The 23,818-nt window shown below is 41.5% G+C and overlaps 1 protein-coding gene across 1 annotated transcript in view; it reads right to left on the bottom strand.

The window, feature by feature from the left end:
- Positions 1-23,818, bottom strand: part of LOC115107929 (leucine-rich repeat and fibronectin type-III domain-containing protein 2-like) — a 147,269-nt gene that overhangs the window by 101,552 nt on the left and 21,899 nt on the right. The window contains exon 2 of the mRNA XM_029631704.2: positions 4,069-4,193. The gene's annotated coding sequence lies outside the window, so the exon portion shown is untranslated. The remainder of the gene's footprint in view (positions 1-4,068; positions 4,194-23,818) is intronic.

The following is a 23,818-nucleotide window of genomic DNA, read 5'->3' as shown; positions in this document are numbered from 1 at the left end:
TTCGGCAGCATCTTGTCCACTCTCTCCAGCCCCTGCATGCCCTCACAAAGGTCTGAGAGCTGACAGTCCACCACAGTGTCAGAGAGAGAGAGATAGAGAGATAAAAAAACACCCACTAAAATACAGTGCCTTCGGAAAGTATTCAGGCCTATTGACTTTTTCCTCATTTTGTTACGTTACAGCCTTATTCTACAATAGATTCAAGTATTTTTCCCCCTCATCAATCTACACACAATACCCAATAATAACAAAGCGGAAACAGGTTTTTAGAAATGTTTGCAAATGTATAAATAATAAATACCTTATTTGCATAAGCATTCAGACCCATTGCTATGAAACTTGAAATTGAGCTCAGGTGCATTCTGTTTCCATTGATCATCCTTGAGATGTTTCTACAACTTGATTGGAGTCCACCTATGGTAAATAGAATTGATTGGACATGATTTGGAAAGGCACAAACCTGTCAATATAAAGTCCTAAAGTTGACAGTGCATGTCAGAGCAAAAGCCAAGCCATGAGGTTGAATAAATGATTCGTAGAGCTCTGAGACAGGATTGTGCCGAAGCACAGATCTGAGGAAGGGTTCCAAAAATGTCTGCAGCATTAAAGGTCCCCAAGAACACAGTGGCCTCCATCATTCTTAAATTGAAGAAGTTTGGAACCACCAAGACTCTTCCTAGAGCTGGCTGCCCAGCTAAACTGAGAAATCGGGGTACAAGAGCCCTGGTCTGGGAGGTGACCAAGAACTCGATGGTCACTCTGACAAAGCTCTGTGGTGGCTCTGTGGTGATGGGATAACCTTCCAGAAGGACACCCATTCATGAAGCACTCCACCTATCAGCCCTTTATGGTAGAGTGGCCAGATGGAAGCCACTCCTTAGTAAAAGGCACATGACAGCCCAGTTGAAGTTTGCCAAAAGGCATCTAAATGACTCTCAGACCAAGAGAAACAAGATTCTGTGGTCTGGTGAAACCAAAATTGAACTCTTTGGACTGAATGCCAAGCGTAACTTCTAGAGGAAACCTGGCACCATCCATATTGTGAAGCATGGATGGTGGCAGCATCATGCTGTGGGGATGTTTTTCAGCGGCAGGGTCTGGGAGATTAGTCAGGGATGAGGGAAAGATGAATGGAGAAAAATACAGAGAGATCATTGATGAAAACCTGTGCCAGAGCGCTCAGGACCTCAGACTGGGGAGAAGGATCACCTTCCAACAGGACAACGACCCTAAGCACACAGCCAAGACAACGCAGGAGTGGCTTTCGGACACATCTCTGAATATCCTTGAGTAGCCCAGCCAGAGCCTAGACTTGAACCTGATCTAATATCTCTGGTGAGACCTGAAAATAGCTGTGCAGTGAGTCTCCCAATCCAACCTGACAGAGCTTGAGAGTATTTGCAGAGAAGAATGGGAGAAACTCCCCCAATGCAGGTGTGCCAAGCTTGTAACGTCATACCCAAGAAGACTCAAGGCTGTAATCTCTGCCAAAGGTGCTTCAATAAAGTACTGATAAAGTGTCTGAATACTTATGTAAATGTGATATTTCCATTTTTATTTTATTTTATACATTTGCAAACATTTCTAAAAACCTGTTTTTGCTTTGTCATTGTGGGGTATTTTGTGTAGATTGATGTTTTTAATTTTTTTTTAATACATTTTAGAATAAGGCTGTAACGTAACAATTTTTCTGAATTTTTCTGAAAGTCTGAATACTTTCCGAATGCACTGTATATAGTCCTAATAGTACATAATTTACAATTACTTTCCAGTCAAAACACTTGGCTTAGCTACTATTTTATGTCACAGATAACAAACACCTAAAGAGATATCTAGCTATGTAGTTATCTAGCTAGCTAGCTAATAATTATAAGTACGGGGATCATACATTTTACTGGTAAAATAGCAATCCTGCATTAGCCCTCTCTGGCTGGTTAGCTACATATCGCATCACTAGCAAATTAGTTTGAGCTCTGAATAATTCCTAAAGACAAACACTCTTCAAATTGTCAATAAGATAATTTTATGTTGTACAGATATCAAATAAAATATTAGCATAGACAAGACGAGCTAAATCAAGTACCGTTATGCTAGCCATCTACCTTCCTTGCTGATTGTCTACTCGGCTGACTGTCTACTCGGCTTGTTATCAAAAGTTAATCTGATTAATCAGAAAAAATACTCTAAAATGTAAATATTATAATTACCAACATAAAAGTGATTGTATCAGTTACTTACCTTAACATTGTTGTCCTGATCTCAATGACAGAGCAGTGTCGAAGTTGGAGGCGAGTGGAGGAAAGGGCAACATTCACTTTCAGTCCCCATGTCAAAACTCACCATTTGGTCAACACTGCCAATGACGCAGTCGTTACTATAGCAATGCACGATGGCGCTACCCATACCACTAATAAACATTGTTCAAGATCAAAATCCCCCAAAATAGAGATGTTCCCATGTTCAATGCACATGTTTAGTATTAGTGAATTGAAGACATCTCTTTACTTTCTGAGGTGTTTCTAGTCCCCTTTAATTATCCAAAAGATCATTGTATATCGTGGTGCTTATTTCTTCATCCTCAATCCTCCTTTAATCTACCCCAAGTTGGACAGAACCGAGGAGCCGGGATATTGAGATTGCTAAAACACTGAGCCGGGCAAATCAATCTCAAATCTAGTGATTTTCTTAATGGTGAAGAAGTGTGAAATGCTTTGAGACCAGTAAAAACAGCCACAACAACAGGACAGCCACAAATGGAGTCCTAATGAATATAAAGACTGATAACCACTGTTTGATAAAGCACAGTACAGACTATCAGTGGAGCTTAATTTCCCCAGGCTCCAGTGGCCTGTCTAGTGAGAGTGGTCAAATGTGTGTAATTTACCTCTGTGTGTTCCTTCCTTCCTCCTTTATTTTGCCAAATGGCTTGGGAATGGGGAGTGAGTCAAGGTTAAAAGCATATACCTCCAGGGAGATCCAGCCAGCCACAGACAGGATACAGTTTAGGGGGGTATCTAGTGTAGCTCCAGCAGCACTCAAGGCCCTGGGCTCTGCGCTTTAAGGCAGGATATCTTTGGCTTTGTAAACATCCCCATCTCTGTCTCAGTGAATTCACAGCCATAAAACAGCTGTGGCCGGTATGGGAGAAACCTGACAAGCACATTACCCTTGGTGCTACCTCGTACGTGCAGCCATGGTAGCATCTGCAATCAACAATTTGTTATTCAATGCAGATGGCAATTACACCGTTTTAGCGCCGTTACCCAAATAAATCTGTATGTCCTGGGAGACGACAGATGAAACCAGAGGGAATCGTCAACCTTGGGAGAAAAAGAAACCTAAGGAGCCGAATCTATGGTAGTGGTACATACAATTAATGCCATGGACTGGGCCATGATTGCGTATGGGGGACACGTCTCACTGTGAGTGAAGAGCAATCAAACTCACACAGATTCTCAGTCGAATGAATAAAATAAAGATGAGGCTGTGTCTTTGTCTGACCCTTTCCCACTCCTACCCTGGGCTAATGGGATTGTGTTAGCCATAGGACAGGTGTCTGTCTAGTCTCTAATGAGTGACACAGCACAAAGGGAAACTTTTCACCAACATTGCTCTGCTCATCTGCTGCCATTCTTAGTGCCTTGCGGCTTTGAGAGGTGGATCAGTGTCCGTTTGAAATGGAATCTCTGCTAGGAGGTAGCATTGGCAGGGAGCAACATCACATTGGGATATTTACTATATTTCTACATACATCTAGGGTAGTTAGTTACAGTAAAGTTAAATTACTTAATTGGCGTCACTGTCTGCTGCTAGAAGGTAGCATTGACTGTCGGCAACATCTCACTGGGAGGTTAAGTGTGTTTCTACGTAAATCCAGGGTAGTTAGTCACAGTTCTGTTTAATTAGTTAAAGAAATGAGCCTGATTCCCCACTGCACTGCTGTTCACCTCTGAAGCCAACATAGGCAGGCTACACTGTTATAAAGTGTTCATCTTGACAAATCCAACAAATTTCTTGTTCAAACATGAGTGAGGTAGAGTAATTTATGGTATAACAAAGAGCACTAACCTTTCTGCCTCTTTGACGGCAGTAAACAAGGTATGTCTCGTTCTCCTCTTCCAGAAAATTCTTGGCAATTGCTCTCCCTTGCATGTGATATACATGTATCATTCTTCATCGGGTTACGCTCTCACCTAAAAGAAAAACACAAACAAACACCAGCGTGAAATATTCGTAAACTTCATAATATCGGGACCAAAAAGAGGAACCATACACAGAGGATGCCTCTGCTGGCTGTTCACTTAGGGAAGGGAACTCTGTATTCTAGGTGGTTTTTGGATAAAGATCTCAGGTTGGTCTGTCAATCTGGCAATTAACCAGTGCAAGGAGCCTAAAGGAAATCCAATATATTTCCATTATGGTGTTTACATGGAGCAGCAAAGCCCAGGGACTCCCTCCCCTGCAATTCATTACGCCGATACGCAATCCTTCCCTTGGGGCCGAGCCAATACTATTACACTGCACCCGCCATTTCTAATTTCGTCTGCTGATATCACAATCTGCGAAACTCAAGAAGAGCTAGTGGCCTTTCACAGTCACTCTCCTCCCTAACAGGTACGTTTCCATTACAACAACTATATGTGTTCACAATTTATACCCCCACATTGTATAGGATATCGTTCCCTCAATCCACATTTAGTCACACTCTATGTAATGACACCTCCAGTCATTTTCATTAAGATGGCTTGTTTTAAGATGATTTACAGCTACATTGTCACTTGACCACTTCTATCAATCTCAGCGTAATTTACAGTGCAGCATGTTTTTCACGGGAATATGAAGATAATAGAAAAATATCTATACAAATATTTTTTGGGAGTGTAGATTGATCCAGACATGCATTATTGGTTCTGCACAGGCAGGGATATAAATTAAAATTTTTCATTGGTAGCACTTCAAAAAGTTAGGAGCACCACATTCAATTTTGGAGCACCAGAAAATATGTTTTCTTAAATTGATTGAGATTCAGCCTATATTGGGCCTATATGAATTCTAGCTACTTTAGAAGCCCTAAAAACTAATATGTAACAGTATAAATACATGAATTTATTATAAAAGCTAAAATGTTGATACCTGCCACTGACATTACAACGTAATTTGTGGAATAATAGGTTTCTACATTGTGTAAAATCACTATTTTCCTATCTTTAAAAACATCAGGTTTGTTATGACAACATGCAAGAGTTCTCATTCATGCATTGCAAGAGTTCTGTAGTTTATTCATTCACCACCTTTTATTGCACAAAAATGTTTGGATATATATACCAGGTTTTTAGCTCTAGCCAAAAAGGTAACTTGATTGAGCAAAGTGTGAACAAATGGTTGAAAGGATAAGTCGAGATTTTGTCATGAAAAGGGTATCCACAAGTTCATCTGACAGATAGATAAAGGGCCTCATTGCCAAAATCCCGAAGTATCCCTTTAACAACGTAGACAGACGCTCAAGTCGTTTTAGAATAGCACAAAGTGGTGTAAAGTACTTAAATAAAAATACTTTAAAGTACTATTTAAAGTACTATTTACTCCGCTACTGTACATTCCTAAAGAAAATAATGTACTTTTTACTCCATACATTTTCCCTGACACCCAAAAGTACTGGTTACATTTTGAATGCTTAGCAGGACAGGAAAATGGTCAAATTCACGCACTTATAAAGAAAACATTCCCTACTACCTTTGATCTGGCAGACTTACAAAACACAAATGCTTTGTTTTTAAATGGTTGTCTAAGTGTTGGAGTGTGCTGCTGGCTATTCGTAAATTAAAAATCAAGAAAAATGGTCCCGTCTGGTTTGCTTAATATAAGGAATTTGAAATGATTAATATTTTACTTTCGATCCTTAAGTATATTGTAAACCAAATACTTTTAAACTTTTACTCAAGTACTGTTGTATTTTACTTTTCAGTGTATCTTTACTTTTATTCAATTATGACTGTTGGGTACTTTTTCCACCACTTCTTCCACCACAGCCCACGACATTGTTTATGGTCCTGGCGATCCGCTAGGAAGATAAAAATGGTGCTCTGGTAATATGGGTCAGATCTTTTGATCTGGTTGAGCTAGAAGCAAGCCATTTTCGGTGCAACAGTGCAGTAACGGTGCAACCATGACTCAAACTAATCTGCACTCTATTGTTTCTCAAGGGCACTCAGAAACAACGGTACAACGAAGCCTTATCATGGCGCCGGAGAGGATGGCTGACGTTTTATGGGCTCTTAACCAACTATGCTATTTTGTTTGTTTTTTCGCATTGTTTGTTACGTCATTTTGTACATAATGTCGCTGCTACCGTCTCTTATGACCGAGAAGAGTTTCTGGACATCAGAACAGCGATTACTCACCTCGAAATAGACAAATGTTTTTTTCTGTCTAGTTCGTTGAGTCCAACATGAAGGATATACTGCTTCCCGGAGACCAGGCCCAAATCCCGTCATTTGAGTTAAGGAAAGACGGAAATACAGGGTGCGGCGGTCTGGGTGCCTTTTGAAAATTAGTCGGCAACTGAGTAAACCACCACTACCCTCGGTATTATTGACCAATGTGCAATCATTAGAAAACAAACTGGACGCTCTACGATTAAGACTATCCTACCAATGGGACATAAAAAATGTAATATCTTACGTTTCACCGAGACATGTCTGAACGATGACACGGATGATATAGAACTTGCTGGCTTCTCTGTGTTTTGGCAGAACGGAGCAGCTACGTCTGGTAAGACGAGGGGCGGGGGCTGTGTGTCAATTTGTCAATAACTGCAGGTGCGCGTTGTCTAATATTAAAGAAGTCTCGAGGTATTGCTCTCCTGAGGTAGAATACTTCATGATAAGCAGTATACACACTATCTACCAAGAGAGTTCATATCCATATCATTCGTAGCCGTCAATTTACCAACAAAAACCAATGCTGGCACTAAGACCGCACTCAATGAGCTGTATAATGCCATAAGCAAATAATGTGCAACCAGAGGGAAAAAAAACGATTGACCACCTTTACTCTACACATAGAGACACATACAAATCTCTCCTTCGCCCTCCATTTGGCAAATCACACCATAATTCTATCCTCCTGATTCCTGCTTACAAGCAAAAACTAACTCAGGAAGTACCAGTGACTGGCTCAATACAAAAGTGGTCAGATTAAGTGGATGCTACGCTACAGGACTGTTTTGCTAGCACAGGCTGGAATATGTTCCGGGATTAATCAAATGGCAATGAGGAGGATACCACCTCAGTCACCGGCTTCATTGATAAGTGCATCGACGACGTCATCCCCACAGTGACCGTACGTACATATCCCAACCAGAAGCAATGGATTACAGGTAAGACCCATACCGAGCTAAAGGCTAGAGCTGCCGCTTTCAATGATCGGGACACTAATCCGGGCGCTTAAGAAATACAACTATGCCCTCAGATGAACCGTCAAACATGCAAAGCATCAATACAGGACTAAGATTGAATCCTACTACACCGGCTCTGACGTTGGATGTGGCAGGGCTTGAAAAATATTACGGACTACAAAGGGAAACCCATCCTCGAGCTGCCCAGTGATGCAAGCCTACCAGACGAGCTAAATGCCTTTTATGCTCACTTTGAGGCAAGGAACACTGAAGAGCATCAACTGTTCTGGACGACTTTGTGATCACGCTCTCTGTAGCCGAAATTAGCTAGGCTTTAAACAGGTCAGCATTCACAAAGCCAAAGGGCCAGACGGTTTACCAGGGCGTGTATTCAAAGCATCCGGGGACCAACTGGCAAGTGTCTTCACTGACATTTTCAACCTCTCCCTGACCGAGCCTGCAATACCTAAATGTTTCAAACAGACCACCAAAATAGTCCTTGCGCCCAAGAAAGTGCAGCTAAGCTGCCTAAATGATTACCGCACCGTAGCACTCACGTCGGTAGCCATGAAGTGCTTTGAAAGACTGGTCATGGTTCACATCAACACCATCATGCCAGAAAACCCAGACCCACTCCAATTTGCATACCGCTCCAACAGATCCACAGATGACACAATCTCAATCACACTCCACACTGCCCTTTCCCACCTGGACAAAAGGAACACCAATGTGAGAATGCTGTTCACTGACTACAGCTCAGCGTTCAACACCATAGTGACCACAAAGTTCATCACTAAGCAAAAAACCCTCGGACAAAACACCTCCCTCTGCATGAGACAGCCTATAGAGAGGAGGTCAGAGACCTGGCAGTGTGGTGCCAGGACAACAACCTCTATCTCAATGTGAGCAATACAAAGGAGCTGATCGTGGATTATTGGAAAAGGACTGAAGTGGAGTGGGTTGAGAGTTTCAAGTTCCTTGCTGTCCACATTACCAAGAAACTATCATGATCCAAGCACACCAAGACAGTTGTGAAGAGGGCACGACAACACCTTTCCACCTCATGAGACTGAAAAGATTTGGCATGGGTCCCCAGATCCTCAAAAAGTTCTATAGCTGCACCATCTAGAGCATCCTGACCTGTTGCAATACTGCCTTGTATGGCAACTGCTCGGCATCTGACCGTAAGGCACTACAGAGTGTAATGCGTATGGCCCAGTACATCACTGGGGCCAAGCTTCCTAACATCCAGGACCTATATACTAGGCAGTGTCACAGGAAGGCACCGTTGCACCAAGTCTAGGACCAAAAGGCTCCTTAACAGCTTCTACCCCCAAGCCATAAGACCGCTGAACTAAACTATTTACATTGAACCACCCCCTTTTTGTTTTTACACTGCTGCTATTTGCTATTTATTATCTAGTCAATTTAAAAATTACCTCGACTGACCTGTACCACCGCACATTGACTCGGTACTGGTACCTCATGTATATAGCCTTGTTACTGTTATGTTGGGTTTTATTGAGTTAATTTAGTAAATATTTTATTAACTCTATTTCTTGACCTGCAATGTTTGTCAAATTCTTGGTGACAGGGGGCAGTATTTCCACGTCCGGATGAAATGCATGCCCAAATTCAACTGCCTGCTACTCATCGCCAGAAGATATGCATATTATTAGTAGATTTTTATAGAAAACACTCTCTGAAGTTTCTAAAACTGTTTGAATCATGTCTGTGAGTATAACAGAACTTATTTAGCAGGCGAAACCCAGAGGACAAACCATTCAGATTTTTTTTTGAGGTCACTCACTTTTCAATTTGTTTTCATTGGGAATCAAGATTTCTAAGGGACCTTCTTGCAGTTCCTATCGCTTACACTGGATGTCAACAGTCTTTAGAAATTGGTTGAGGTTATTCCTTTGTGTAATGAAGAAGTACGGCCAATTTGAACGAAGGTCACTTGAAGTGTACTGTTAGAGGCGCGTGACCAGAAAGCTTGCTACAGTTTGTTTTCCTCCTGTATTGAACACAGATCATCCCGTCTTCAATTTTATTGATTATTTACGTTAAAAAATACCTAAAGTTTTATTACAAAAGTAGTTTGAAATGTTTTGGCAAAGTTTAGAGGTAACTTTTGAGATATTTTGTAGTCACGTTGCGCAAGTTGGAACCGGTGTTTTTCTGAATCAAACACTCCAAATAAATTGACATTTTGGATATATATTGACTGAGTTAATTGAACAAAAGGAACATTTTTGATGTTTATGGGACATATTGGAGTGCCAACAAAAGAAGCTTGTCAAAGGTAAGGCATGAATTATATTTTTATTTCTGCGTTTTGTGTTGCGCCTGCAGGGTTGAAATAGGTTTTTCTATCTTGGTTTACGAAGGTGCTATCCTCAGATAATAGCATGGTTTGTTTTTGCCGAAATGACTTTTTGAAATCTGACATGTTGGCTGGATTCACAACAAGTGTAGCTTTAATTTGCTATCCTGCATGTGTGATTGAATGAAAGTTAGATTTTTATATATTTTTTCTAAATTTGGCACTCTACATTTTCCCTGGCTTTCGGCCAGGTGGGACGTCCCACATATTCCAGAGCGGTTAAGGGCTTGTAAGTAACCATTTCACGGTAAGGTCTACAGTCATGGCCAAAGGTTTTGAGAATGACACAAATATTAATTTTCAAAGTTTGCTGTCTCAGTTTGTATGATGGCAATTTGCAAATACTCCAGAATGTTATGACGAGTGATCAGATTAATTGCAAAGTACCTCTTTGCCATGCAAATGAACTGAATGCCCCAAAACTATTCCCACTGTATTCCAGCCCTGCCACAAAAGGACCAGCTGACATCATGTCAGTGATTCTCACAGGTGTGAGTGTTGATGAGGACAAAGCTGGAGATCACTCTGTCATACTGATTGAATTTGAATACCAGACGGGAAGCTTCAAAATGAAGGTGGTGCTTGGAATCATTGTTCTTCCTCTGTCAACTATGGTTACCTGCAAGGAAACTGTTATGGTTTTCTTCTATCTCCTCTGAAGAGGTGTAGCAAGGATTGGACCAAAATGCAGCGTGGTAATTTTCATACATCTTTAATAATGATGAAACACGAACAATACAAAACAAGAAAACGTAACACGAAAACCGAAACAGCCTATACTGGTGCAAACTCACACAGAGACAGGAACAATCACCCACGAAACACTCAAAGAATGGCTGCCTAAATATGGTTCCCAATCAGAGACAACGATAAACACCTGCCTCTGATTAAGAACCACTTCAGGCAACCATAGACTTTCCTAGAAAACCCGACTATACCACAATCCCAATACCTACAAAAAAACAAGACTAAATACACCACATAATAAACCCATGTCACACCATGGCCTGACCAAAATAATAAAGAAAACACAAAATACTTAGACCAGGGCGTGACAGAAACACATGCCGTCACCATTGCTTTGTACAAAAAGGGCTTCACAGGCAAGGATATTGCACCTAAATCAACCATTTATCGGATTATCAAGAACTTCAAGGAGAGTGGTTCAATTGTTGTGAAGAAGGCTTCAGGGCGCCCAAGAAAGTCCAGCATGCGCCAGGACCGTCTCCTAAAGTTGATTCAGCTGCGGGATCGGGGCACCACCAGTACAGAGCTTTCTCAGGAATGGCAGCAGGCAGGTGTGAGTGCACCTGCACGCACAGTGAGGCAAAGACCTTTGGAGGTTGGCCTGGTGTCAAGAAGGGCAGCAAAGAATCCACTTCTCTCCAGGAAACATCAGGGACAGACTGATATTCTGCAAAAGGTACAGGGATTGGACTGCTGAGGACTGGGGTAAAGTCATTTTCTCTGATGAATCCACCTTTCCGATTGTTTGGGGCATTGCCTTATGACAAGGTGTTCCATCATGCTGGGAAAGGCATTGTTCGTCACCAAACTGTTCCTGGATGGTTGGGAGAAGTTGCTCTGTAAGGGATTTATTCCATTGACGGAGAGGCGGACCAAAGCGCAGCATGGTTATTCTGATTCATGTTTAATTCAAAGATAAACACGAACAAACAAGACAAGACAAGACAAGACAAGACAAGACAAGACAAGAAACGTGAAAACCCAAAACAGCCCTATCTGGTGCAAACACAGAGACAGGAACAATCACCCACAAACACACAGTGAAACCCAGGCTACCTAAGTATGATTCTCAATCAGAGACAACTAATGACACCTGCCTCTGATTGAGAACCATACTAGGTCGAAACATAGAAATACCCAAATCATAGAAAAACAAACATAGACTGCCCACCCCAACTCACGCCCTGACCATACTAAAGTATGACAAAACAAAGGAAATAAAGGTCAGAACGTGACACTCTCGGAGGATGTGTTGGTACCATTCTTTATTCATGGCTGTGTTCTCAGGCAAAATTATCTAAAGACACTGAAGCAGCAAACTTTATGGAAATTAATATTTGTGTAATTCTCAAAACTTTTGGCCACGACTGTACACCTGTGGTATTCGGCGCATTTAACAAATAAAATGTGATTTGATTTTAATTTGATTTTTACAACTCTTGGTCAGCAAAATACTTTGTTGCATATGTGACCTAATTTGTTGCTCTATAGTGGAGGACGGGACATGTTCCCATTTTGGTAGATGATATGTATACCTAACCCCTGGGACACCTGCACCAGTCCACAGGATGACAGGAACACAATCTTCTCCAAGAAATTACTTGGCTTTTTGGCATCTGCTGTTGAATCGTATTCACACCCCCTGGAATATAAGCCATAGTGCAACAAATATTCTGATAGCCTTGCAGGAAAAATATGTGCACTGCATACATTTAGCATAATTCTGCACAACATGACTTAAATATTCACAGAGGCAAAGGGAAGCACTGCCAGGATAAAGTCTAACGTCTTTGTACAAAACTGATGAACAATTTTTTTTATGGCCCATTGAGACTTAAGATATGGAACACACTCATTTTCACAACTTTGGAGCACCAATGCAGATGTATTATGACAATGGAGTTTTTTTTCATAGGCTTGCAATGCCATGGTGAGGGAGAGGGGCAAAAGAGACAAAAAGAGACAAAACGAGACAAAAACAAGCTTTGTACAGCCGTGAAATTCATATGAAATTACAAATGAAACATTAAAACATACATTTATAAATCTACCTAAGAATGAATGCAGCCAGCTGTTATTAACAATGATGGGAAATAATTGCAGCTTGTAGTTTGTCTGCTAATTACAGTGGTTTAAAGCAACATTTGCTGAAAGGTACTCAGTGCTTAACCATTCAGCACAATCTTAACCCCTACCAGCCAAGTTGAATCATACTATGCGAATAGCTTTTTAATTATTAATGAATGTTGGTAAGGGAAAAAATCCTTCAGTAATTATAAATCTAATAGACATCAGGGGGTACCAGAGAGTTTTTCAGGTTCGCCATATTGCTTTGATCACCTCAGTAAGAAGATGCTGACCTACTATGTTTCTTTCTTGTGTTAGTTTCCCTTTATAACAGAGCTGTGACTTGAGGCCATGGCAGATATGCAGCACAGGCACATTCGGTCACGCACCAGTGGACCAAAGCAGTATGTGAAGGTTCTTCTTCCATAGCTTTACCCCTTACAAAAAAAACATATATAAAAGTATCACGTGATTTTCGGACACGTGTGAACAAACCCCATACTTTTCAGACACTTGGACTTCAAACATTACTTTTAGACATTCACTACTTCCAGCTACATTAGTACTATGTCAGGGAAAAATGACATACTTACCTGATTTGTTTGATATTAATAGTAAACAGTTATATATTTAACTAAGAGTAAGACTGGCCTGCTAATGTTGAGTTTTTATGGTGTCCACTCTAGCTTCCTGCAGTTAGTCTGGGCATCTGGTTAAGGAAACGGGTATTGCTAGGGATAGCTTGAGCTGACAATGACTTGGTGATTAACATCTAAAAGCTGGCATTCTAGAGACAAGATGTTTGTGTGTGACCTGAGATAGTGATGGCCTAGAAAGAGTTTCGAACAATGTCTCATTGTCTCATCTTCCTGGCAACTGGGAAACTAAGCCGGTTTGGAAGTAAAACAACATCCCGTGCAGATAACCAGGAGATGGATCAAGGTGGCTTATGGGAATGGTAGAAATGACTGACTGAGCATTTAGGGCCTATATAAGATCGCTGTTATTTCATTCATCAGTTAAGCTCTCGGCAACACAACCTAGAGTGTGCGGTCGACGGTTTCATTATTGCAATAATTAATCAATGTTAAATAAAGATGATTGTTTGAATAATTGTCCAAGTCTCTCTCAGAACTGAAATTTCCACTACAACTTCCATCCAGGGAATGAATGGTCTAAAATGTGCAACTTGCAAAAAAGGCAGCAATAAGCAAAGGCCAAAGAAACATAACCAAAGATAAGGGACATTACAGGAAAGAGGGAGGCGTTTAATTTAATCATGTAATCATTTTTTTTTAAATCACTGAAAACTATTGCATCCATTTACAATTCATTTGTTCTCACATTTCGAAATGATTTCCTATCAATATTCTGTTTTGCTACCAATACTTTTGGGTTTATGTTTTGCTTGGGACAAGCTGGGATACATTTTTTGTTTTGTTGAGTTTGCCCCGCCAACGTTTACATGCTAAAATCCCCACTGCTATGGATGCAAATACTGACCATGCATAATATTACAATTATAGTTTTAACCATGTTTTTAGGTTATACAGTGGTTGATTACATTTATTTTGTTTACAAACATTGGAGTAAAACAAGCTTACAGAGCATTTGGGGTTCTGATGGGGTATGACGTTATATTCTCAAAGAATCAATGGGTATACAGTGGGGGAAAAAAGTATTTAGTCAGCCACCAATTGTGCAAGTTGTCCCACTTAAAAAAGCAAGATTTCTGGCTCTCAAAGACCTGTAACTTCTTCTTTAAGAGGCTCCTCTGTCCTCCACTCGTTACCTGTATTAATGGCACCTGTTTGAACTTGTTATCAGTAAAAAAAAGACACCTGTCCACAACCTCAAATAGTCACACTCCAAACTCCACTATGGCCAAGACCAAAGAGCTGTCAAAGGACACCAGAAACAAAATTGTAGACCTGCACCAGGCTGGGAAGACTGAATCTGCAATAGGTAAGCAGCTTGGTTTGAAGAAATCAACTGTGGGAGCAATTATTAGGAAATGGAAGACATACAAGACCACTGATAATCTCCCTCGATCTGGGGCTCCACGCAAGATCTCACCCCGTGGGGTCAAAATGATCACAAGGACGGTGAGCAAAAATCCCAGAGCCACACGGGGGGACCTAGTGAATAACCTGCAGAGAGCTGGGACCAAAGTAACAAAGCCTACCATCAGCAAGGGCATTGAAGATGAAACGTGGCTGGGTCTTTCAGCATGACAATGATCCCAAACACACCGCCCGGGCAACGAAGGAGTGGCTTCGTAAGAAGCATTTCAAGGTCCTGGAGTGGCCTAGCCAGTCTCCAGATCTCAACCCCATAAAAAATCTTTGGAGGGGGTTGAAAGTCCGTGTTGCCCAGCAACAGCCCTAAAACATCACTGCTCTAGATGGATCTGCATGGAGGAATGGGCCAAAATACCAGCAATATTGTGTGAAAACCTTGTGAAGACTTACAGAAAACATTTGACCTCTGTCATTGCCAACAAAGGGTATATAACAAAGTATTGAAATAAACTTTTGTTATTGACCAAATACTTATTTTCCACCATAATTTGCAAATACATTCATTAAAAATCCTACAATGTGATTTTCTGGATTTTTTTTTCTCATTTTGTCTGTCATAGTTGAAGTGTACCTATGATGAAAATTACAGACCTCTCATCTTTTTAAGTGGGAGAACTTGCACAATTGGTGGCTGACTAAATACCTTTTTGCCCCACTGTATATCCTTCTTTTAATTATATTGACATCACCTTTCCACATGTGAGGAGAATAACATTATTTCAACCCCACATGAATCTGGATTTCCACACGTGAAAGTGAGATTTTAACAGTTGGGAGTTTTCTTGCATGTGAACTCTTAAATTAATGTGAAGATATAATTGTACTATAATTAACTATTTAAGCTCAACATGTAAAAACAGCTATTTCACATGTGGAACTGCAGCAAATTCGACATATTTTTTTGATGTTGTAAGGGACCAGCCTGCTGATGGTGCACACACCACATTCTACGCACATACACCCAGTGCTTTCTATGTCTCACTCTCACTCTCACATGTAACACCTCTTCTTGTTCTTATGCTAAAATCACGTCTTCATGCACACTGTGGCATATGCATGGCAACAAAAAGTATCCACCCTCCATTGTGTGCACACGCGTGTTTTAAAATTCACTGTCTGCAAAACCCAGGGAACTAAAAGCACTGCCAATCTAAAGCAGCCCTGAAGTAGAAGTGCAACTGTTTAATCTGCATCAGTACAGAGCAGGAGCTGGGGCAGTCTCTCACGCTGTGAGATGCAGTGAGGTATTCCTCCTCACTCTCTACACCCCACCCTGGTGTGCTGCTCTACATGTCAAAGTGTTGGGACTGTTCTACATGTCAAAGTGTTGGGACTGTTCTACATGTCAAAGTGTTGGGACTGTTCTACATGTCAAAGTGTTGGGACTGTTCTACATGTCAAAGTGTTGGGACTGTTCTACATGTCAAAGTGTTGGGACTGTTCTACATGTCAACGTGTTGGGACTGTTCTACATGTCAAAGTGTTGGGGCTGTTCTACATGTCAACGTGTTGGGACTGTTCTACATGTCAAAGTGTTGGGGCTGTTCTACATGTCAAATTTTTGGGACTGTGTTAAATGGCAGTGTTGGGACTGTTCTACATGTCAAAGTTTTGGGACTGTTGAACACTGCAAATTTTGGGGACTGTTTTACACTGCAAAATGTTGGGACTGTTCTACTCTGCAAGTTATTGGGACTGTTCTACATTGCAAGGTATTGGGACGGTTCTAACCACTAAAGTTTTGGGACTGTAGGACACAGCACAGTTTTGTGACTGATCATACATGGTATGGTGTTCTGCACACCATGATAGCATAAGCCAGGCACACTCTCTAAGACAAAGTGTGTGTTCACTCACTGCACCTCCCTCCCTCTTCAATGATTCATCCTGACTGAGAGAGAGACAGCTCACCGAGCAGGTGGTGTCACACCTCTCAGCATGCACAGCGGTATTGTATGATGCCCCCAGTCAATGCAGTGAAGGCTTTCCTGCCCCAGAGGCAAGATGTGTCTGTCATAATGGCGTTGGTTGGTCGGCAGCTTGTTCACACTCAGGGCCGAGATGTACTGGAGGTAACACACCGAAGTGGGCAGAGAGTTAGAGACATCAGTGCCCAAAAGATAAGGAACTAAAAAAAGGTTGATGTGCAAGCACACTTAAGAGTAGACACTAAATAGTTGCCCAGATAGCTTAGTTGGTAGGAGCATGCATAAGTGCTGTCAATTTCAGCAACAGCACATATTTGAGATATCTTGTTAATCAGTACAGTATGTTGCTTTGGATAAAAGCATCTGCCAAATCACCATGCTATTATTATTATTACACTGCCATTACACTGACACCAATAATGAATTGGCTAGGCTCTGATTAAAACCCCCTGTGTTGGAAGGGTCAGAGGTGACCAGGAGTCTTCAGAGATTGCGTGCTCGGCTGATTAGCACGCATCCCATCTCATCGTTCTCACGAATGCCAAGGAAACCTTTTTGATGTTTCTGGAGAGCATAAATAATGGATTTACGACTTCTGATGTGTTGCCGGGTGAGTTCTCCCAGGCACAGCAGCACACGAGTAGCAGCAGCCCTCTGGCTGGAGTTGCTTCCTCTTGTCACTGAAACCTATCAGGTGCTACTGAGGCAAAGCTACACAGTGTGTCTTTGGCAAGGGGAAATCAAATTAAATCAAGCAACGATTATAAGGGATCTGGCACTTGATTGGTTGTTCGTTAGTTTTGTTGGCACATAAAGATTACCATCATCAAAAATATAGTTAACTGTTAGCTATAGTTAGGTTTCGACTGAGAAAGTTTGAATTACCTCAGCCAAACGTAACTAAACAAACTGTACACCCAAACTCAAAAGTTGAGCCAAGCTGCCGTGATATGAAGTTGGACAGTTCTGGTTTGGGTGTAATGTGACCTCAATCCCTGGCCTCCCTGCCTACTTAGATCATCAGTGTCTACAATGGTAAGAGCTGCATCTTCGTCAGGTCTGGCTAAAGAGCTCAAACGCGCACAGACACACACCACCCATCCCTGGCAGAGATTAAAAAGGGGCTATCGCCAACACATGGGTCTGCTTCGCTGTCTCTTCTTATGGACTTATTCTAGAGTTTGTCATTACAGTTAGCTGCTGCAGCTCTGCCCCTCCCGAAATCATCACCCTAAACCCCTAGATGCCATGACTCCCGGATATTTCGCTTGAAAGCATCATCTTCGCAAAGTATAAGCTCCCAAACCCAAATCCAACACAGTCGTGTTGCAGTGAGCCATGGTGCCTTGTATTTCATTCCTAGGTGAGACAAACTTCCTAAATAGGAATCTTGCTGTGTCATGCAAATTGAGCCCCACTGTCAGCTTTAGAATGATTTATGTTCAAATTGCACTACTAATCTCATGAAAAAAACAGTGGTTTGGGGCTGTGGAAAGAAAGAGTGAAAGAGAGAGAGGTAGAGAGAGAGATTGAGAGAAAGCGAGAGAGGGAGAGAGAGAAGACTTTCCAGGTAATGAATTAATACTATTAGTTAAGAAGAACACAGGAAAACACATGGGACTGACAGAATGCGCATGGACATGCTAATAGCGGAAGAGTTTCAGACATCTTTGTCTTAAATGGACCATCCTCTGTGTGCTCCACATTTAATCGTCTGTGACTGCACTTCTCTACAAGATGCAGGAGAAAGCGTACACAGTGAAGTGATAATAATTTGCATACCCTTCCACTTTGGTGGCAAAAGGTCTTGGAGAAAAGACAGTTAAGTCCAGAGAAAAACAACTAAATCTTAATGGAACAAAACTATTACCGTCCATGTCTACACACAACAATAAGACATAGAAACAGCCTGCACAGGCCTCACTTACAAAACAATGTCTCGAGAAGCCAGCCAATAAATAAAAATGTGTGTACAGCTGACAGCCTATCCGGAAGGTGTTTTTTTATTTTTTCCTTGAAATGCAATTGTATCACTCTCCGCTAGCTTCTCTGCTCCGCTATATATAGGTCTGTTCTGGGGACATGAATAAACATCAGTGTGACTTGGTGTTGACAGGGCCGTCCTCAGTCAGTCAGGTAGGGTGACACGGTTGACAAAGGTGCCCCTCAGAAAAGACGCCTCAATTCCGCCTGTCACCCTCTGAATCCGCCTCAAATCCGCCTCGCTAAGGCATGTTTTTATGCAAAATCAAAGTAAACATGTTTTTAAAATGTCCATCACATCTAAGGGAGTAGGTGCGCTAGGCTTGGGGAGAAAGTGTTTTTGCATGTCCGCTCTCAAACGGGGTTTGCAAAGAGTGAACGCTGTTTACCATGTGCTTTTTATCCATTTGTTAAATTGTTTGGAAGAAAGACTAAAACAGAATAAAAACATTACCAGAGACCTAAATTACTTTGACAACAACGATAATGCTCCCGAGTACTAATGCAACAAAGAAGAAAAATGCACAACCCAGAAAAGAGAAAAGACCTACAAGAGGTGACTCATACAAGAACCAGGTATCTAGCTAGTCCACACAAGTATGAATGACTGCAACTTAAACATCTTGCCAGGGGTTGATGTAGACTTGCTCCACCCTGTGCTATTCCTGTGCACAAGGCTTCACACAGAAGCACTGCATGAAATCTATTCTGCTTTCCACTGCATTACCTCCTCCATCTATCTCTTATTCAAATGACATGGCATCGAGAAGACATTACATTTTAATCAGAGCATGATGACGCATGCTTATCAATCTTGACAGGCCCAAATGAACTCTCAGAGGCCGGAGCATGGAATGAAACAAAGCAAGAAACTAAATGAGCAACGGTGTGTTTTTCTGTGCACGCTGTGTGCAGTCTGCTCTGCTCTCTTAACAGGTTCCTGACTCGCTCATTGACACACTCAGATCGGAGACCGCTGAAGGGATGTTGTGACTATTGTTGTCCTGTTTGACTGGACATGCACACTTAGGGGGAAATCAGTGTGTGTGCCCTCACTGAATGTCAAGTTGTGTTTGGGTTGAGATAGAGTCATACTGTATGTATATGATATGGTTCTGGGTTGTGATGGATCATCTTTATGATGTCTTTCAGGGTTAGATTACTTTACTACTGTATGGGCTTGGCATCAGGCATAGGCCTATAATCAGAACTGAATAATCATGCACGGTGAAGAAATATGAGTAGATATCCTCTTAACTAAAACAGCCATTTTGGACTCACATGCTGAATACTTAAATAAAAAATCTCTCTCCTGGAAGATTACCCCACTGCAATCATACGTCTCAATTCCAGCTAATATAATATTAGTGTCCATTAGTGTCCATAGTAATTGTAAATCACCTTCCCTCCATTTAGTATAATATGTTAACGTTTCCTACGGTATTAATTTGTGGATGTCCATCATCCATTTCATATGATCTGTGATGAATTGCAATTTGTACAATAACTTAGGGGTTAAGGTTAGGGTCAGGGGTTAGGAGTTAGGGTTAGGGGTTAAGATTGGTGTTAGGGTTAGGGTTAGCTTACAGGCAGTTACAAGGAAGCAAAAATGTAATATACAGTTGCAAAGCTGCTAATTAGCTAGAATTCTAAGGTTGTCTGTGACGTGATTCAGACACTCAACCTTTGGCTTGCTAGATGTTCACGTTATACATCCACCCACCCGCCCAACCTCCCTCCCTCCTTTCATTTTTGGCTTAAGTAATCTTCTGTCTTATGTAACCGTACCAAATGTAACATTTCATACTAATTTCAGTGTCACAGATTTAGGTTTACTATAGTACATATAGTCTTTGAGGCCTGGCTGTTACAGTTTACTGCTCTCAATCTAAAAATGTATATAAAACCCATATAGGCTCCTTAACCACATATAACTCAATTACATGATTTACTATAAAATCCCAAATGGTTGGACCCTAATAATTGTATTGAAACACAATATCCAGCCCACCAGTAGCTGAAATTCAAATTCAATGTGCTAAGGGCTAAATGACATGCCTATAACTAATTACAAAGTAATGCTTCCTAATAGTCTCCTAATGTGAATGTCCCCTTCCACTAAACTGTTACCTGTTACAGTGAGAATGCTACAATTAAGTAGGTTAAGCACAGGAATGCCCGAAGGCAATTTGTCTTTCATTCCAAGTTTATCTGATTATCTGGGCTAAATCCTCGTCTTCCACACATGCCTACTGTATCGTATCCTCACATGAACACTGCATGGGAGATGGGAGCCTTATCCTGAACTATGGGGATTGAGCCGGTTCTTAACAGGCACTAGCAGGACTATACTCAAACACAGCAGTAGATACTGTAGAGTACAGAAGTGCATTTTTAAACAACTGATCAATAGTTGTTTGTGTGAGTCATCACAGAGCAGTCCCAGTCTCGGTGGAACCTGGCAAAGGAAAGATGGAGTGATGGAGTCATTTTGAAAGGAGGAATAGGCTGAAGGTGCAAAAATACAGTGGGTACAAATCAGAGCCTTTGAATACACGCTGACACATGCAGCACCAAAACAAATGCACACACAGGGACAGGCACGAGCACACACACGCAGTTACACCCCCCCCACATACACAGACACTGCAGTTCCCACGCACAACGACAACCTCCCTTTCACAGACACAGCCACCAGTCAACAGAGGCAGAATGGCTCAAGATGTATGTTTTAGTAACGTGCGAAAGCAGAGCTGCACGGCCTCTTCCTCTCACCATCTATCTTGTTGACTCTGTTTACTGTGGACACTGTTGATAGCACAATTCAACTGCCGAAGGAGGCTAAAGACAGCCTAGTAGGAGTCCAACATAACATTATCTAGTATTACTCCTTTATCAGCGTTAAGCACCTTTAAATACACCTTTATAGGCAGCCCAACCGCAGTGGCGATAGATCATGAAGAAATGCTCAGGCCATAAATGACTCTCCTCTGTGTCGCCCAAATTAGGCTACTTATCTCAAGAGTGAGTTGCCGGTTTAATACCTACAGTATACATTTACTTAAAACATTCAGTTATTCCACACACACACACACACTCTGCCTATTCCAATACACGTTAACTGTGCAATAATAAGCATGTAAAATTCCTGTCTGACCTGCATCCTAATGGTGAAAGTCAGTGTCTGACCCTGAAAGACTGTCTTAAGACTGTATGTCACTGATGAGGGTCTCATCTTAAGGTTCTAAACAGACATTTCAAGGGGCTTTAATGAGATGGTCAGAACAGGGATTAAATCACTTCTCAGAATCTGGAGTAATCAAAGCTTTGGTCCACTCTATTTACCTTGATTAAGAAGAGGATTCGGAAACACTGCTGAGGGGTTTAACTGACTGTATGCATGTTGGTGTGTGTGTGTGTGTGTGTGTGTGTGTGTGTGTGTGTGTGTTGGGCTTTCTAGTATGCCTGGTTGTCACGTGTGCTCCCTCTCCGGGCCTCTAGGTCACCAGGCTGCTCGCTTATGGCGCACACCTGTCATCAGCGTTACGAGCATTTGCGCATGACACTCACCTGGACTCCATCACCTCCTTGATTACCTGCCCTTTATATGTCACTCCCTTTGGTTTCTTCCCCAGTCGTCATTGTTCCTGTTTCTGTGTCATGTCGGTGCGCTGTTTGTGGTTCTTGTTTTGTTTATTTATGAATTAACTGTATTAAATGTATTCACACTGTATTCACTTCACTTCCCGACTCTCAGCGTACATCGTTACACTGGTGCCCTTCTGAAGTCTGAATGGGGCTTTTAACCGGTTTGTGAGAACACATTGGAAATCAATGGAAAGCCCTGCCATGGTATTGTATGCTCACAAAGGTTATTCTAGTTAACTAAACAGGTTGTGCAATTACTATAATAAAGTACATCCCAGTAGTAGACACAGAGAAAGCATTGCGAGAAAGCTTTCTAGTTGGAGAAAGTGCACCAACAACATGCTTCTAATGTCACTTTTTTTTATTTAACTAGGATAGGGTTAGGGTCAGACACCATTGCATCATTGCACAACATTATACGCACGATAGAACAGCAGAATATGTATTATGATTCATTTTAAAAAGTAAAAAAAAAAACTATATTTCATGTGTCTGGGGGAGGGGGACAGTGCCACTGTTTCTCTCATGAAGATGTCAGCTTTAACAAAATCACAGAAGACTATTTTTCAAATTGGCCCGGTTTGGCGAGGTAGACAATCGAGAGCCTGGGTTAATAAATAGTTTGAATAAAGTTGATCTATTTAACCTATTTACTCTATTTGAATTGCTAGAGGGGTTACCAAACCTAACGCGATGCCCGTGTGTAGCTCAATGTGTAGCCACTGAGCCTGTATAGTAGGGTGTCTGACAAAGGGCAAAGCTGATCAAGAGGTAGGGGGCGTAGTGTGCTTGGACTCAGGGTGAGTAAGACAACCAACACGTATACAAACAACAGGGATTTGGTGAGGGTTGAGAAAGAACAGCAACACGTAATCTCATCCAAATATTGCAGCTGAACATGGCAGTGTGTACTTTCTTGTCAAAGTCTATTTTAGCTACTCCAGCATGCACCACATTGATTTAACAGGCAAACATGGCCACAATAAGCAGCTATTTAAGATTCTATAGGAACCACAACAACTACTCCCCACCACATTTTGTGATAGAGAATTGCAGCAATAGTACATCGCTTATCATACAACACAACCTCGACAGGTTTTCAGTCAAGCACTTTGTCATCTTTATTTTTTTTAAATGCCCCTTTTTGCATGTCCAATAACCTTCAATAACCTATATGATACATCATATGATATACAAGGAGTGTACAAAACATTGAGAACAGCTGCTCTTTCCATTTTCCTTTCCACAAACTGACCAGGTGAATCCGGGTGAAAGCTAGGATCCCTTATTGATGTCACTTGTTAAATCCACTTCAATCAGTGTAGATGAAGGGAAGGAGACAGGTTAAAGAATGAGTTTTCTAAGGCTTGAGACAATTGAGACTGTACTGTATGTGTGCCATTGAGGGTGAATGGGCAAGACAAAATACTGAAGTGTCTTTGAGCGGGTGTGGTAGTAGGGGCCAGGTGCACTGGTCCGTGTCAAGAACTCCAACACTGCTGGGCTTTTCATGCTCAACAGTTTCCTGTGTGTATATCAGGAATGGTCCACCACCACACAATGAGCATCCAGCCAACTTGAC

This window comes from Oncorhynchus nerka, linkage group LG24 (assembly GCF_034236695.1).
Source record: "Oncorhynchus nerka isolate Pitt River linkage group LG24, Oner_Uvic_2.0, whole genome shotgun sequence".
Taxonomy (NCBI): Eukaryota; Metazoa; Chordata; class Actinopteri; order Salmoniformes; family Salmonidae; genus Oncorhynchus; species Oncorhynchus nerka.
The sequence above is the reverse complement of the archived record's forward strand: the minus strand, read 5'-3'. Positions and strand labels throughout refer to the sequence as shown.